We start from the raw sequence: 13546 nt of genomic DNA on the forward strand, positions 1-13546 counted from the left end.
ATTAAGTGGAACAGTGAGATTAAACTGCTGTTTTTCTCTTTTTTTCCTAAGAGATTCTAGTTTCGTTTACATAAACTAAATGCAAGAGAAATGTGATTCCATAATACCATAATTACACAATGACAAGATTTTACATAAGCTATTAAAACATCTATATTGCAAAAACATTTACAACAGAGAAAGCCAATGGAGGCCTGGGGTTCCAAAATTAGACTATTGGGGCCTGGTGTGGTGGCTAACGCCTGTAATCCCAGCACTTTGGGAGCCAAGATGGGCAGATCACCTGAGGTCAGGAGTTCAAGCCCAGTCTGGCCAACATGGTGAAACCCCATCTCCACTAAAACTACAAAAATTAGCTGGGCGTGGTAGCATGAGCCTGGAATCCCAGCTACTCAGGAGGCTGAGGCAGGGGAATCACTTGAACCGGGAGGTGGAGGCTGCAGTGAGCCGAGATTTTGCCACTGCACTTCAGCCTGGGTGACAGAATAAGTAAGACTCCGTCTCAAACAGAAACAAAAACAAAAACAAACAAACAAAAAAACTTCGTCTCAAAAACAACAACAACAACAAAGTGAAACTATTGGGACTTAAATTCATTCGACCTCTGCTACTTAGCAGCTATAAGATCTTGGAAAGGACTTCTCTATGCCTCAGTTTCCCCAACTAGAAAGCAGGGGTCGTAATGGTGTCTACCTCATGGGACTATTATGGAGATCCAATGAAGCAGTGTAAGCAAAGAGCCCAGCACAGTGCCATGCAAAGGTCAGTGTCCTTTCCTCCTTTATAAAAACAAACCAAAAAAGATGGGAAAGCAGAGGGTCTCTTGGAGAAGTTAAAAAGCCTGTTGGAGATCCCCCAGTGAGCAAGTTTCAGAGTCAGCGTTGTATTCAATGCTGTCGATTTTGGGAGCTGGATGTAAGAGAGGAGACCTCTGTTAGAATGAAGTGAACCCAGGGCAGCTGGGTTAAAGGAGCAGGAGATAGAATCTGAAGCCTTCCGGAGCTGGGATGCTTGAGCAAACAGGAGGGTGAGAAGAAGTGGGGGAAAGATACATCCAGAGATTACTAAAATACCCATGAGGAACAATTACAGATCCACCCAGAAGGCAAGACTGTACAGACATGTGGATCTCCAGAGGCAGTAAAGCTCAGCCACAGTCACAGAGAAAGTGACCTGACTGATAGTAACCCTTGGATGAGCCTTCACGCACTTCAGCCCCTTCCTGCTGGCCCAGACACGCGCAGGCCTTCAGGGGATCCAGGTCTTCCCTCCCACTCCATCCAGCACCACCACCACCCCGCCCTAACTCCAGACACCAAGATCTGGATCTGCTTTGCAAGATCCCTCCAGGATTCCAGACCACAATCCTCTTGTCCAAGAGACACACACCCACAGTGCACATGAGAAATGACAATGAGGAATGAGCATTATGGAGCTCAGCCAGTCAAGTCACATGTCCACCATCAATTTCCATTCTGCCAGCTGCTGAACCTTCACTGACTGCTTGGGTGGAGGAGAATTAACTGGGGAGGCACTTCTTCCAGCACGATGAGACCTCTATCACCCAACAGATTTGCACATCAAGAGCAAGACTACAACTTCTACAAAAGCCATCTGGAAATGTGCAGGGAGATCGGGTGAAGGAGGACCCCTCCATTTGGTTATAATCATTCTTCTGTGTCCAAGGAGAGGCAGACAATGGAAATAGGCAGATGCTTCCGGAGGCAAAGCCTGGCACTTGAGCTCTGTGTGCTCTCGGGGTAGGAGCAGCTGTGCCCCACGCCCCCCTCCTCCTTAAGGCTGGCTGGGAGAATGAGACCACAAACCAAAGCGAATTGGGGACACAGGCCCCCAAACTGTTAGAATTTCAGCTATGATAAACCTACTTGACCTTGTGTAATTACTGGTGGCAGCAGAAACACACAAGTTCAGAACCCAGACATTTTAACTCCTGCTAATTGCAGGAGGGGAACAGCCATTGCCACCACCCAGAAACCCCACCTGGTGACCTGGCACCAAGAAAACCAACTTCACCCAGCATGGCAGGACATGCCAGGGCCTGTGGCTGAGGACGAGGATGTCAGAGCTAGGAGGACACACAGCGTTAAGAGCCTACAGGTGTTCTGACATGGCTGGGTAGAATCATCCAAGCAGAGAATCATGCTCTGCTCAGCTCAGACCTTCTGAAACAGACTTGCCAAGGCTGGGTCTGGGAATCTGAACTTTAAAGATCCCTCCCAGGAGCGGGCACGGTGGCTTATGCCTGTAATCCCAGCACTTTGGGAAGCTGAGGCAGGAGGATCACTTCAGGCCAGAAGTTCGAGACCAGCCTGAGCAACATAGTGAGACCCCATCTCTACAAAAACTAAAAAATTAGCCAGGTATGGTGATGCATGCCTGTAGTCTCAGCTACTCAGGAGGCTGAGGTGGGAGGACTGCTTGAACCCAGGAGTCCGAGGTTGCCGTAGGCTATGATTGGGCCACTGCACTCCAGCCTGGGCGACAGAGTGAGACCTTGACTCCAATAAATAAACAAATAAGAAAAAAATATAATAAAATTAAAATCCCTCCCAGGTGACTGGGCTGCTCTCGAAACTGGAGCAGTCCAGCCTGCTGGGTTTATCTGTGGGAGATGCGAGGCCATACGGTTGTTAGTGGTTCATTCATTCCAGGGTTGCGTATGTGTCCGGCTCTAAGAAGACACAGCTCCAGCCCTACAGGGATGCAGAATGTTCTAAGCAGCTGAGTTCACCTGGGGAATTGCTCAGAAATGCAGATGTCTAGGCTTTACTACCTAGAATTGGAGTTCCAAGGGGCTCAGAATCCAGTAGGGAAACAAAAGCAAAGCCTGACAAGAGGAGAAATCAGAAACGATGATGGCTGGGAAGGCAATTCCCACAGAGAAACTAGCTCTGGGGGAATGGAGGGTGGCTTCTTGGCACAAGAAGGGAAAGATGTGCCCCTGCCCAGCACCTACTAGGTGCAGCCCCCTGACTGCTGTCAGCATCGTCCACATTCACAGGACCCTGCAAGGGCGCTACATTAATCCCCATCTTACAGATGAGGATAGTGAGGGTCAGGGATTGACAGCAACAACTGCAGGGGCTGGGATGTGAGCCCTGGCAGCCAGAGGACTTGCTCTTTCCACTCTCAGCCCCTCTCCTCCTGAGGCTCAGGCTCAGAACACCCTTATCCACCCAGATTTTGAATCTAGAGACCTGCAAGGTGTCCTCCACCCTTCTCTCATCTTACCCTGTAGGTCCAATCAGCAACTAAGGCCTGACCCTTCTCCTTCCACTCCCCTTCTCTCAGCCCCTGCTGCTAACACGTTCTCCATTACCACCTGCAGTATTGAAAATACAAGCCCAATCGGCCAAGTCATTCCTTGGCTTAAACCTCTGCAAGGGTTTCCCACAACCCTAAAAACACAAATCTTCCTCCCAAGTTTGCCTCAGGGCCTTCCCACAGGTTGTTCCCTCCCCTAAATGCTGTTCTTCTCACTCTCTATTCTCAGGACTATCAAAACTAAATTGGGTTTCCTGCTTCCACCCTGGAAGGCCAAGGCCACAGAGCAGGGCAGCTCTATGCTGCCTATGGCTGAGCCCCAGGGCACACAGTACAGGGGTAGTGGGGAGAAAGATAAAGAAAGACAGAAAGAGAGAGAACTGGGGGGATGAATTGGGGGGTCAGTTGTTGACTGACTGAGGGACACTACAGGTGGTCTGAGGTCCAAGTATAATGGTGGGGGAAAAGCCACCATGGTTAGAGGCTGGGCAGACAGGCAGGGGCCAGACTGGGAAGGAAAGGCTGTGAACACCACAGAAGGGAGCAAGGATGTAAGCCCCCGGGCCATGAATAGCTGTGGACAACTATGGACAACTGTGGTCAGCTGTGGAGACTCTTGAAAGCCAGGGAGTAACACGATCAACTTCACACATACAGTATTGATGGAACTGTGCTCATCTCTTTGAAAGGCAATCTATCGATAACCACCAAAGTTTTAAATCTGCATGTCTGTGAACCCAGCAATTCAAGTCTACCAAGGATACTCACTGCAGCATCCTTCCCTATTAGCAAAAGCAAGAAGTGGCCTCAATGGCCATCCAGAGAATGAATTATGGCAGACAAGTCCACAGTCCCTTTTCCAACCCTTGGTGCTGGACATATTTCGGAATTCATAACCTGTTTGCATTTGAGAAAGGTAGTATGGAGTATGTACAGGATGCTATGTCAAACCCCAGCAGGGCCAGGCACAGCACCCCAAAATCCAGTACATAAGTATTTCTACAGCTGAATGTGTAACTACTTCTGGTACATACTATGAGTAATCTCCTATTAACTCAAGCCAGGTTTGGTCATTAAATGAGTTTGCACCAAACTTTTTTTATTTAAAAAAGTGTGGTTTTCTGAGGTGGGCGGATAACCTGAGGTCAGGAGTTCGAGACCAGCCTGACCAACATGGAGAAACCCCATCTCTACTAAAAATACAAAATTAGCCAGGTGTGGTGGCGCATGCCTGTAATCCCAGCTACTTGGGAGGCTGAGGCAGGAGAATGGCTTGAACCCGTGAGGCGGAGTTTGAAGTGAGCCAAGATTGCGCCACTGCATTCCAGCCTGGGCAACAAGAGTGAAACTCCACCTCAAAAAAAAAAAAAAAAAGTGTGGTTTTCTTGATTTTGTAATTACAGATAAGGGTTGGATGAAGGAATAATAAAAATAATAACACCAGTGAACATTTACTGAGCCCTCATATGTGCAGGTACTGCTCTTGGTGCTTTGCACAAACTGGCTCACTAGCCCACCACAGGCACTGATGCACTTCATTTTTCTAGCACACCAGGCCAGGCACGGTGGCTCACACCTGTAATCTCGGCACTTTGGGAGGCCAAGGCGGGTGGATCACCTGAGGTCAGGAGTTTGAGACCAGCCTGGCCAACATGGTGAAACCCTGTCTCTATTAAAAATAGAAAAATTAGCCAGGTGTGGTGGCGGGAGCCTGTAATCCCAGCTACTTGGGAGGCTGAGACAGAAGAATCGCTTGAACTGGGCAGGCAAGGTTGCAGTAAGCCAAGATCGTGCCACTGCACTCTAGCCTGGGTGACAGAGTAAGAGTCTGCCTCAAAAAAAAAAAGTACCCTTCATCATTGCCACTACCACCACCATCTACTGAGTATCAACTGTATGCTAGGCACTCTTCTAAATGCTTTATTGTAATTATCACACTAAAGCCACACAACAACCCAAAGGGTGACACTGTTACTATCCTCGTGTTGTCCAGATTTATCCCTAATTTATTCTTGATCACCCAATAAAGAAACGGAGGCACACCTTGCCCAAAGCCGCCAGCCAGCGTGCTGCTTGTTCTTGTGCCTCTCACCCTCACATCCTGCAGTGCCTGTATATTAGCTGGTCCAATGTCACACCTGAGAACTCAGGCATTCTGGCTCCAGAGCCTACATTCTTTTCTTTTTCAGACGGAGTCTCCTTCTGTCACCCAGGCTGGAGTGCAGTGGTGTGATCTTGGCTCACTGCAACCTCCACCTCCCGGGTTCAAGCAATTCTCCTGCCTCAGCCTCCCGAGTAACTGGGATTATAGGAAACCACCACCATGCCTGGCTAATTTTTGTATTTTTAGTAGAGACAGGGTTTCACCAAGTTGGCCAGGGTGGTCTCGAACTCCTGACCTCAAGTGATCTGCCCACTTCAGCCTCCTAAAGTGCTGGGATTACAGACGTGAGCCACCCCACTTAGCCAGAGCCTACATTCTTAACCCTTACACTTTCCTCATCTTCTCTAGATAAAGTGGCTTAAAGCTTTTATGGAACACGGCAAGACACAAAGACATAAATAAATAAAATTCACAGTATGCTTGCATTTAGATCTACAGCCAGAGCACTCGGGCTGTCCCAAGGCAGCCAGCACACAGGCCTGGAATCGAAGTGCGTCCTTCTCCTGTCAGAAGGACACCCAGCAGGAGTACCTAAGCAGAAAGCCAGAGACCATCTAGAGCACAAACCACCCCCAGGGCACCATGGCCCATCCAGCTTGGAGATCTGCCCCAGCAGACTGACAGGGCTGCCCCAGGCCATCAAGAGAAACAGGCTTTAATTTGCTGTGGAGCAGCCCAGGGTGTGGGTGCAGGTGATGTGCCCGGGCAAACAGAAGCAGATTTGCCCTCCTCACTGGGTCCCCTCCACCCTACCCACCACCACCATTTAATCCTCGGCTTCATGCAAAGCTGCCTGCCAGGCAGGTTCCCATATGGGAAAATCCAAGGAGTGCAAATTCTGGAAGCACCAGATAAATGCACCCCTTCCTTAAACAGCACCAGAATTAAGAAAGGCCACCCTCCCTCTCAAGCGCCTGTTCTCTTTAGGATAAGGATCGTGCCAGGGGTGGGTGATGGTTAGCGAGCGCTCACTGCCAAAGGACACGTGGGTAGGAGAGGGCAGGGAGGGACACACAGGAGCAATCACTGCTGCCCACACCTGGGGCAGGGAGGAGCTCCATGGCAGGAAAAACACCTGCCTCTTCCCAGCCCTCTACCTCACCTTCCCCTCCAGCCTGCCCTGCCTCTGGCTTTGTTTCATCTCTCCAACCTTCTTCCAAGGGCTCTAGAAAAGTTTCTATGTGTTCTTTGTTTCCCCAATATACACACCAATAAAGTAGTTTGCAACATCCATAAAACGCATCAATCTTAAGTATACAACTCAATAACATTTTTAGATATTTATACCCCAATGTGATCACCAACCAAATCAAAACATATAAAATAGTTCCTGTCTCCTAGAAAGAAGGCTTCCTTATGTTCCTTCCCAAGTAATTGCCTACCCCAAAGGTAACTGCTATCTTGACTTCTAGTGGCATGGATTCACTTGCCTGTGAGTGAAATGTACATAAATGGAATCATACAGTATGGACTCCCTGTCCCTGGCTTCTTCCACTCATCACTGTGTTAGAAGTTTTATCCACGTTATGGCATGCAGCAGTGGTTCCTTCTTTCTCATTGCTGAGTGTATCCCATTGTATGGATATACCAAATTTACTTATACATATGGCTACTGACAGGCATTTGGATTGTTTCCACCTTTGGGTAATTATGGATAAAGTGGCTATGAACATTTGTGTACAAGTCTTTTGGTGCTCAGATGCATTCACTTCTCTTGGGTATATATCTAAAAGTGGAATTGCTGCAGCATAGGTAGGCATCTGTTAAGTTTGGGTAGATGTTATCAAAATGATTTTCCAAAATGGTTGTACCAATTCATACTCCCACTAGCAGTGTGTTTGAGTTCCAGTTGCACCATATCTTCACCAACACTTTGAGTCTTTTTAATTTTAGTCATTCTGGTGGGTATATAGTAGTATCTTCTTGTACTTACATTTTCATTTCTCTGGTGACTCCTGAGGTTAAGCATCTTTCCAAATGTTTTTGTGGTCATTTGGATATTCATTTTGATGATATGCTTGCTCAAGTCTTTTATCCTTTTAAAATTGGGTTGTCACGTAGGTACGGTGGCTCACACCTGTAATCCCAGCACTTTGGGAGGCCAAGGTGGGCTGATCGCTTGAGCCCAGGAGTTCAAGACCAGCCTGGGCAGCATGGCGAAACCCTATCTCTACAAAAAGTACAAAAAAAAAAAAAAAAAGTCGGGCATGGTGGTGCATGCCTGCGGTACCAGCGACTCGGGAGGCTGAGGTGGGAGGATTGCTTGAGCCCAGCAGGGTGGAGGCTGAAGTGAGGCAAGATCACACCACTGCACTCCAGCCTGGGTGACAGAGTGAGACCCCATCTCAAAAAAAAATTTTTTTTTTTTTCAAGATGGAGTCTCACTCTGTCACCAGGCTGGAGTGCAGTAGTGCAGTGGTGCAATCTCAGCTCACTGCAACCTCCGACTCACTGGTTTAAGGATTCTCCTGCCTCAGCCTCCCGAGTAGCTGGGATTATAGGCATACGCCACCATGCCTGGCTAATTTTTGTATTTTTAGTAGAGACGGGGTTTCACCATGTTGGCCAGTATGGTCTCAATCTCCTGACCTCATGATCTGCCCACCTTGGCCTCCCAAAATGCTGGGATTACAGGCGTGAGCCACCGCACCCAGCCAAAAAAATTTTTTTGTAAATAAAATTGTGTTGTCTATTTCCTATTGATTTGTAGAAGTTCTTTATATATTCTGGATGTAAATCCTTTGTTGAACATACGTATTTTAAATATCTTTTCCCAGACTGCAGCTTGCCTTTTCCCTCTCTTAATGGTGTCTCTTGAAGAAGAGTTCTTATTTTTAATGAAATATGATTTATAAGCTTTTCTCTTTATGCTTTTTTTTTTTTTTTTGAGACGAAGTCCAACTCTGTCGCCCAGACTGGAGAGCAGTGGCGTGATCTCAGCTCACGGCAACTTCTGCCTCCCAGGTTCAAGCGATTCTCCTGCCTGAGTCTCCTGAGTAGCTGGGACTACAGGCGCACGCCACCAAGCCTGGCTAATTTTTGTATTTTTAGAAGAGACGGGGTTCCACTATGTTGGCCAGGCTGGTCTCAAACTCCTGACCTCAGGTGATCCGCCTGCCTCGGCCTCCCAGAGTGCCAGGATTACAGGCCTGAGTCACCCCGCCTGGCCTCTTTATGCTTTTTGTGACTTATTTAAGAAACCTGTGCCTAGCCTCATCTCATGTAGAAATTCTTCTTTATTATCTTCTAGAAACTCCATTGATTTGCCTTGCACATTTAGGTTCTCAATCCATTTTGAATTATTTTTGTGTATGGTGTGAGGTAGAAGTGAGGTAGGATGTACTTTTAGGGTAAAGTCCTGTCAGCTATGACCACAAAACAGGCACACAAAAAGACCAATCTCTGTTACCTCCAGAGGAAGGTGCAGCTTCCCTGACACCTAATCCTTTATCTGTATCCTCCAGAAGCCTGATTCCTCCTCGCCCCTGAAGCCCAACTGAATTCCAATGCACATCCCTACTGTTTGAGAGAATTTTAGGACACAAACTCCCACCTTATATAAAGCTTCCACAACTTTCCATAAGTCCATTTTGACAACTGCACATGAGTCAAAATCCTTCTAAAATGCAAAATGATTAAGTAGGAATGTGAATAGGGAAAAGGTAAGACAGCATCTGGCTGTCAGATCTGCTGGGCAGTGTGTGCCTCTATGGGCTAGGAATTAGGGAGGCCACAGAATATGAGCAGACATAGCCCCTACTGTCACCATGCTCACAGCCTGGAGAAGAGACCAATAAAAAATGGGAGCAGAGGCCGGGTGTGGTGGCTCACACCTGTAATCCTAGAACTTTGGGAGGCTGAGGTGGGCGGATCACGAGATCAGAAGATCGCGACCATCCTGGCTAACACGGTGAAACCCCATCTCTACTAAAAATACAAAAAATTAGCCAGGTGTGATAGCACGCATCTGTAATTCCAGCTACTCGGGAGGCTGAGGCAGGAGAATCTCTTGAACCTGGGAGGCGGAGGTTGCAGTGAGCCAAGATTGTGCCACTGCACTCCAGCCTGGGCGACAGAGCAAGACTCAGTCAAAAAAAAAAAAAAAAAAGAAGAAGAAGAAGAAGCAGAGCAAGTATGCAGGGAAAAGTGATCATGGGGAGCCTCCCTGCAGTGTTTGAGCCAACCTAGATATGGGAGGGAGCTGGCCCTAAGAGAAGGGGCAAAAGTGTTCTGGACAGAAGGACCAGCAGACTCAGAGGCTGAGCAAGCAAAGGGATTGGGACATAGCTGGAACATCCATGAGACCAGGAGGCATGACAAGGAGTGGAAAGGGCATGTTAGTTAAGGCAAGAAGAGATGTGGATTTTTTTCTAAGCAGAATCAGTTATCGTTTCTTTTTCTTTCTTTTTAGTTTTTTGTAGAGACAGGATGTAGCTATGTTGCCTCATGTTGGGCATGGTATCAAACTCCCGGTCTCCGTTATCTTGAACATATACCACAAGGTCCTCTATGAGGTTGATGCACCACAAAAGACTATGGGATTGAAGGGCATTCAGTCAACTGGTCCACCCTGAAATCCTTCTATCCCACCATGGTTCAAGCAGGCGACAAAACACAAAGGCTCCTCTTGGCCTTGACCATGCAGGCCTATACACACACACACCCCACACACACCCCTGCCCCCTGCCCCCTTCCATCTTTTCCTTTAGGTCTAAACACAAGCAGGCTGTCACTCCACCTGCCCCCTTGGTAGTACCTCCAGCTGAGGACTCTTAGTCCCGTTATGATCCTGGGTAAAATGGGGTCTATACTGCAAATTTCTGCATTTTTTAATTTTCATTATTATTATTTTTTGAGATGGAGTTTCACTTTGTTGCTCAGGCTGGGGTGCAGCAGCATGATATCGGCTCACTGCAACCTCTGCCTCCTGAGTTCAAGTGATTCTCCTGCCTCAGCCTCCCAAGTAGCTGGGATTACAGGTGCGTGCCACCTCACTTGGCTAATTTTTGTCTTTTTAGTAGAGAGCGGTTTTGCCATGTTGGCCAGGCTGGTCTCGAACTCCTGACCTCAAGTGATCCACCTGCCTTGGCCTCCCAAAATGCTGGGATTAGCTGTGAGCCACTGCACCCGTCCAGGTTTCTGCATTTCTGTTCATGATTTCTCAGCACTTATCCCAACTATAATTTTACTTGCATTCATGTGACTATTTGATTAGTATCTGTTTCCTGAGTGAGTCTTGTCTGTTGACTCTGGTAGGGTAGAGTCTGAGCCGGTCTTAGCCACCAAGACTTCCTCAGCACCTAGCACAGGGCCTGGCCCAGGGTAAGTCACACCCACACCCACACCACCACACAAGCTTTTTTAAAATGTAAAAGTTTAAATACAAACGTAGAAAGAATATAATGTACCCTCTGTGCCACACATCATACAATTTGAGTGGTCAACTCATTCCTAATATTATTTCTTCTACACTCAACCCAGTGAAGCGAACTCCAGCCATCGTATCACTTGATACATACTTGAGTGATATAGAGTAAGTGAATGAATGACTGCCTCCTACTATAACAGACAAACTGGGGGGCTTAATTCTTGCTCTCACTGATTTTACTGTCCATACTAGACAGACAAGGGAGAGTTGAGGAGGGGCCACCTAATTTGCCACCAAGTTAGTAACTCTGATAAAATTTCAGATGAAACTAAAACTATTGTCCAAAGTGAATTTCCTTTTCCTCATATTGACTGGGCTTTAACCCTTCAGTAGTGTCCTTGCCATGGCCACATTCACCAAAAGCCGACTGTAAAGGAAGGGAGGGTTACCTATTTCCCACAATCTCTTTCAATTAAAAGTCCTGAAAGAACAAGTTTATTTCCATAAAATAAGACATGTGGCCTTTTACACAGAAAAATAAGGAATGCCTTGGAAATTAGTATTACCACTTGCTCCCTCAAGGGCCAATCTACATTACACCTATTTTCTCTATTTTCACATTTACGAGAACTTGTTCCAAATCAGTCTGGTCTTTTTGAAATGCCATTACAGTTTTACATACATTGGACAAAACTGTCATAGACTGTGATGCTCTCAGCGTCCAGCAAAATGAGTGATACTTGTACCCAATGGGTTTGTTTCATGTCACCTGCCCTTCAAGGTCCCAAAAGTGTGCATAAAAATAACAACTTGAAATGCTGACATGCCAGGAAACAACAGGTGCTGGAGAGGATGTGGAGAAATAGGAACACTTTGACACTGTTGGTGGGACTGTAAACTAGTTCAACCATTGTGGAAGTCAGTGTAGCGATTCCTCAGGGATCTAGAACTAGAAATACCATTTGACCCAGCCATCCCATTACTGGGTATATACCCAAAGGATTATAAATCATGCTGCTATAAAGACACATGCACACGTATGTTTATTGTGGCACTATTCACAATAGCAAAGACTTGGAACCAACCCAATGTCCAACAATGATAGACTGGATTAAGAAAATGTGGCACATATACACCACGGAATACTATGCAGCCATAAAAAAATGATGAGTTCATGTCCTTTGTAGGGACATGGATGAAGCTGGAAACTATCATTCTCAGCAAACTATCGCAAGGACAAGAAACCAAACACCGCATGTTCTCACTCATAGGTGGGAATTGAACGATGAGAACACATGGACATAAGAAGGGGAACATCACACACCAGGGACTGTTGTGGGGTGGGGGGAGGGGCGAGGGATAGCATTAGGAGATATACCTAATGCTAAATGACGAGTTAATGGGTGCAGCACACCAATATGGCATATGTATACATATGTAACAAACCTGCACGTTGTGCACATGTACCCTAAAACTTAAAGTATAATAATAATAAAAAAAAGAAATGCTGACATGCAATCATACTTAACTATGCCTTTTTTACTACAAAATATATTCATTACTTGTATTTTCTAAATTTTTTCATAAGCACAGGGAAAAAATTTTAAGCCTTGTCTTTAAGCCTAGAGCAAGGGTGTCCAATTTTTTGGCTTCTCTGGGACACACTGGAAGAAGAATTATCTTGGGCCACACATAAAATACACTAACACTAACAATAGCTGATGAACTAAAAAAAAAACTCATAATGTTTTTTAAAAGTTTATGAATTTGTATTGGGCCACATGTTAGACAAGCTTGGCCTAAAGATAAGTCACATTTTGGAGTCTGTTCTTCCCCGTGTGTGTATGAGTTGGGGGTGGGGGGAGGGAGGATGGTAAGCAGCATGATTACAAGTCCAGGCTCCTTAATCAGTGATAGGTTCAAATCTGGCTCTGCTATCTGCCACCCACATAGCCTCAGACAAGTTGCTTCCCTCCATAAGCCCATTTCCTCTTCTGTAAAGTAGTACTGAAATGACTGCCTGATGGGGTGACAATGAGGCTTTAAAAAGACGAAGTGGGGCTGGGTATGGTGGCTCACGCCTGTAATCACAGCACTTTGGGAGGCCAAGTTGGGCAGATCACCTAAGGTCCAGAGTTCAAGACCAGCCTGACCAACATGGAGAAACCCCGTCTCTACTAAAAATACAGATGTAGCCAGGCATGGTGGCATATGCCTGTAATCCCAGCTACTCGGGAGGCTGAGGCAGGAGAATCGCTTGAACCTGGGAAGCAGAGGTTGCAGTCAGCGGAGATCACGCCATTGCACTCCAGCCTGGGCAACAAGAGTGAAACTCTATCTCAAAAATAAAAATAAAAATAAAAATAAATAGATGAAGTGAGGGACAAGGCATGGTGGCTCACACCTGTAATCACAGCACTTTGGGAGGCCAAGGCGGGAGGATCACTTGAGCCTAGGAGTTCAAGAGCTGACTGGGCAACATAGCGAGACCCCATCTCTATAAAAAATTTTAAAATTAGCTGGGTGTGTGACATGTACCTACAGTCCCTGTGGGAGGATCTCTTGAGCCTGGGAGGTCAAGGCTGCAGTGAGCCGTGATTGTGCCACGGCACTCCAGCCTGGGCGACAGAGCTGAGATTCTGTCTCAAAAAAAAAAAAAAAAAAAGAACTTAGCCCAGGGCCTGTATGCAGCAAGCACTTAAATGGTATAGCTGCTGCTACTCGGGTTA

The 13546-nt window shown here is 46.6% G+C and overlaps 1 protein-coding gene across 4 annotated transcripts in view; it reads right to left on the bottom strand.

Annotated features, from left to right (window-relative positions):
• Positions 1–13546, bottom strand: part of ARHGEF3 (Rho guanine nucleotide exchange factor 3) — a 349977-nt gene that overhangs the window by 317380 nt on the left and 19051 nt on the right. The window lies entirely within an intron of this gene.

This window comes from Gorilla gorilla, chromosome 2 (genome assembly GCF_029281585.2).
Source record: "Gorilla gorilla gorilla isolate KB3781 chromosome 2, NHGRI_mGorGor1-v2.1_pri, whole genome shotgun sequence".
Taxonomy (NCBI): domain Eukaryota; kingdom Metazoa; phylum Chordata; class Mammalia; order Primates; family Hominidae; genus Gorilla; species Gorilla gorilla.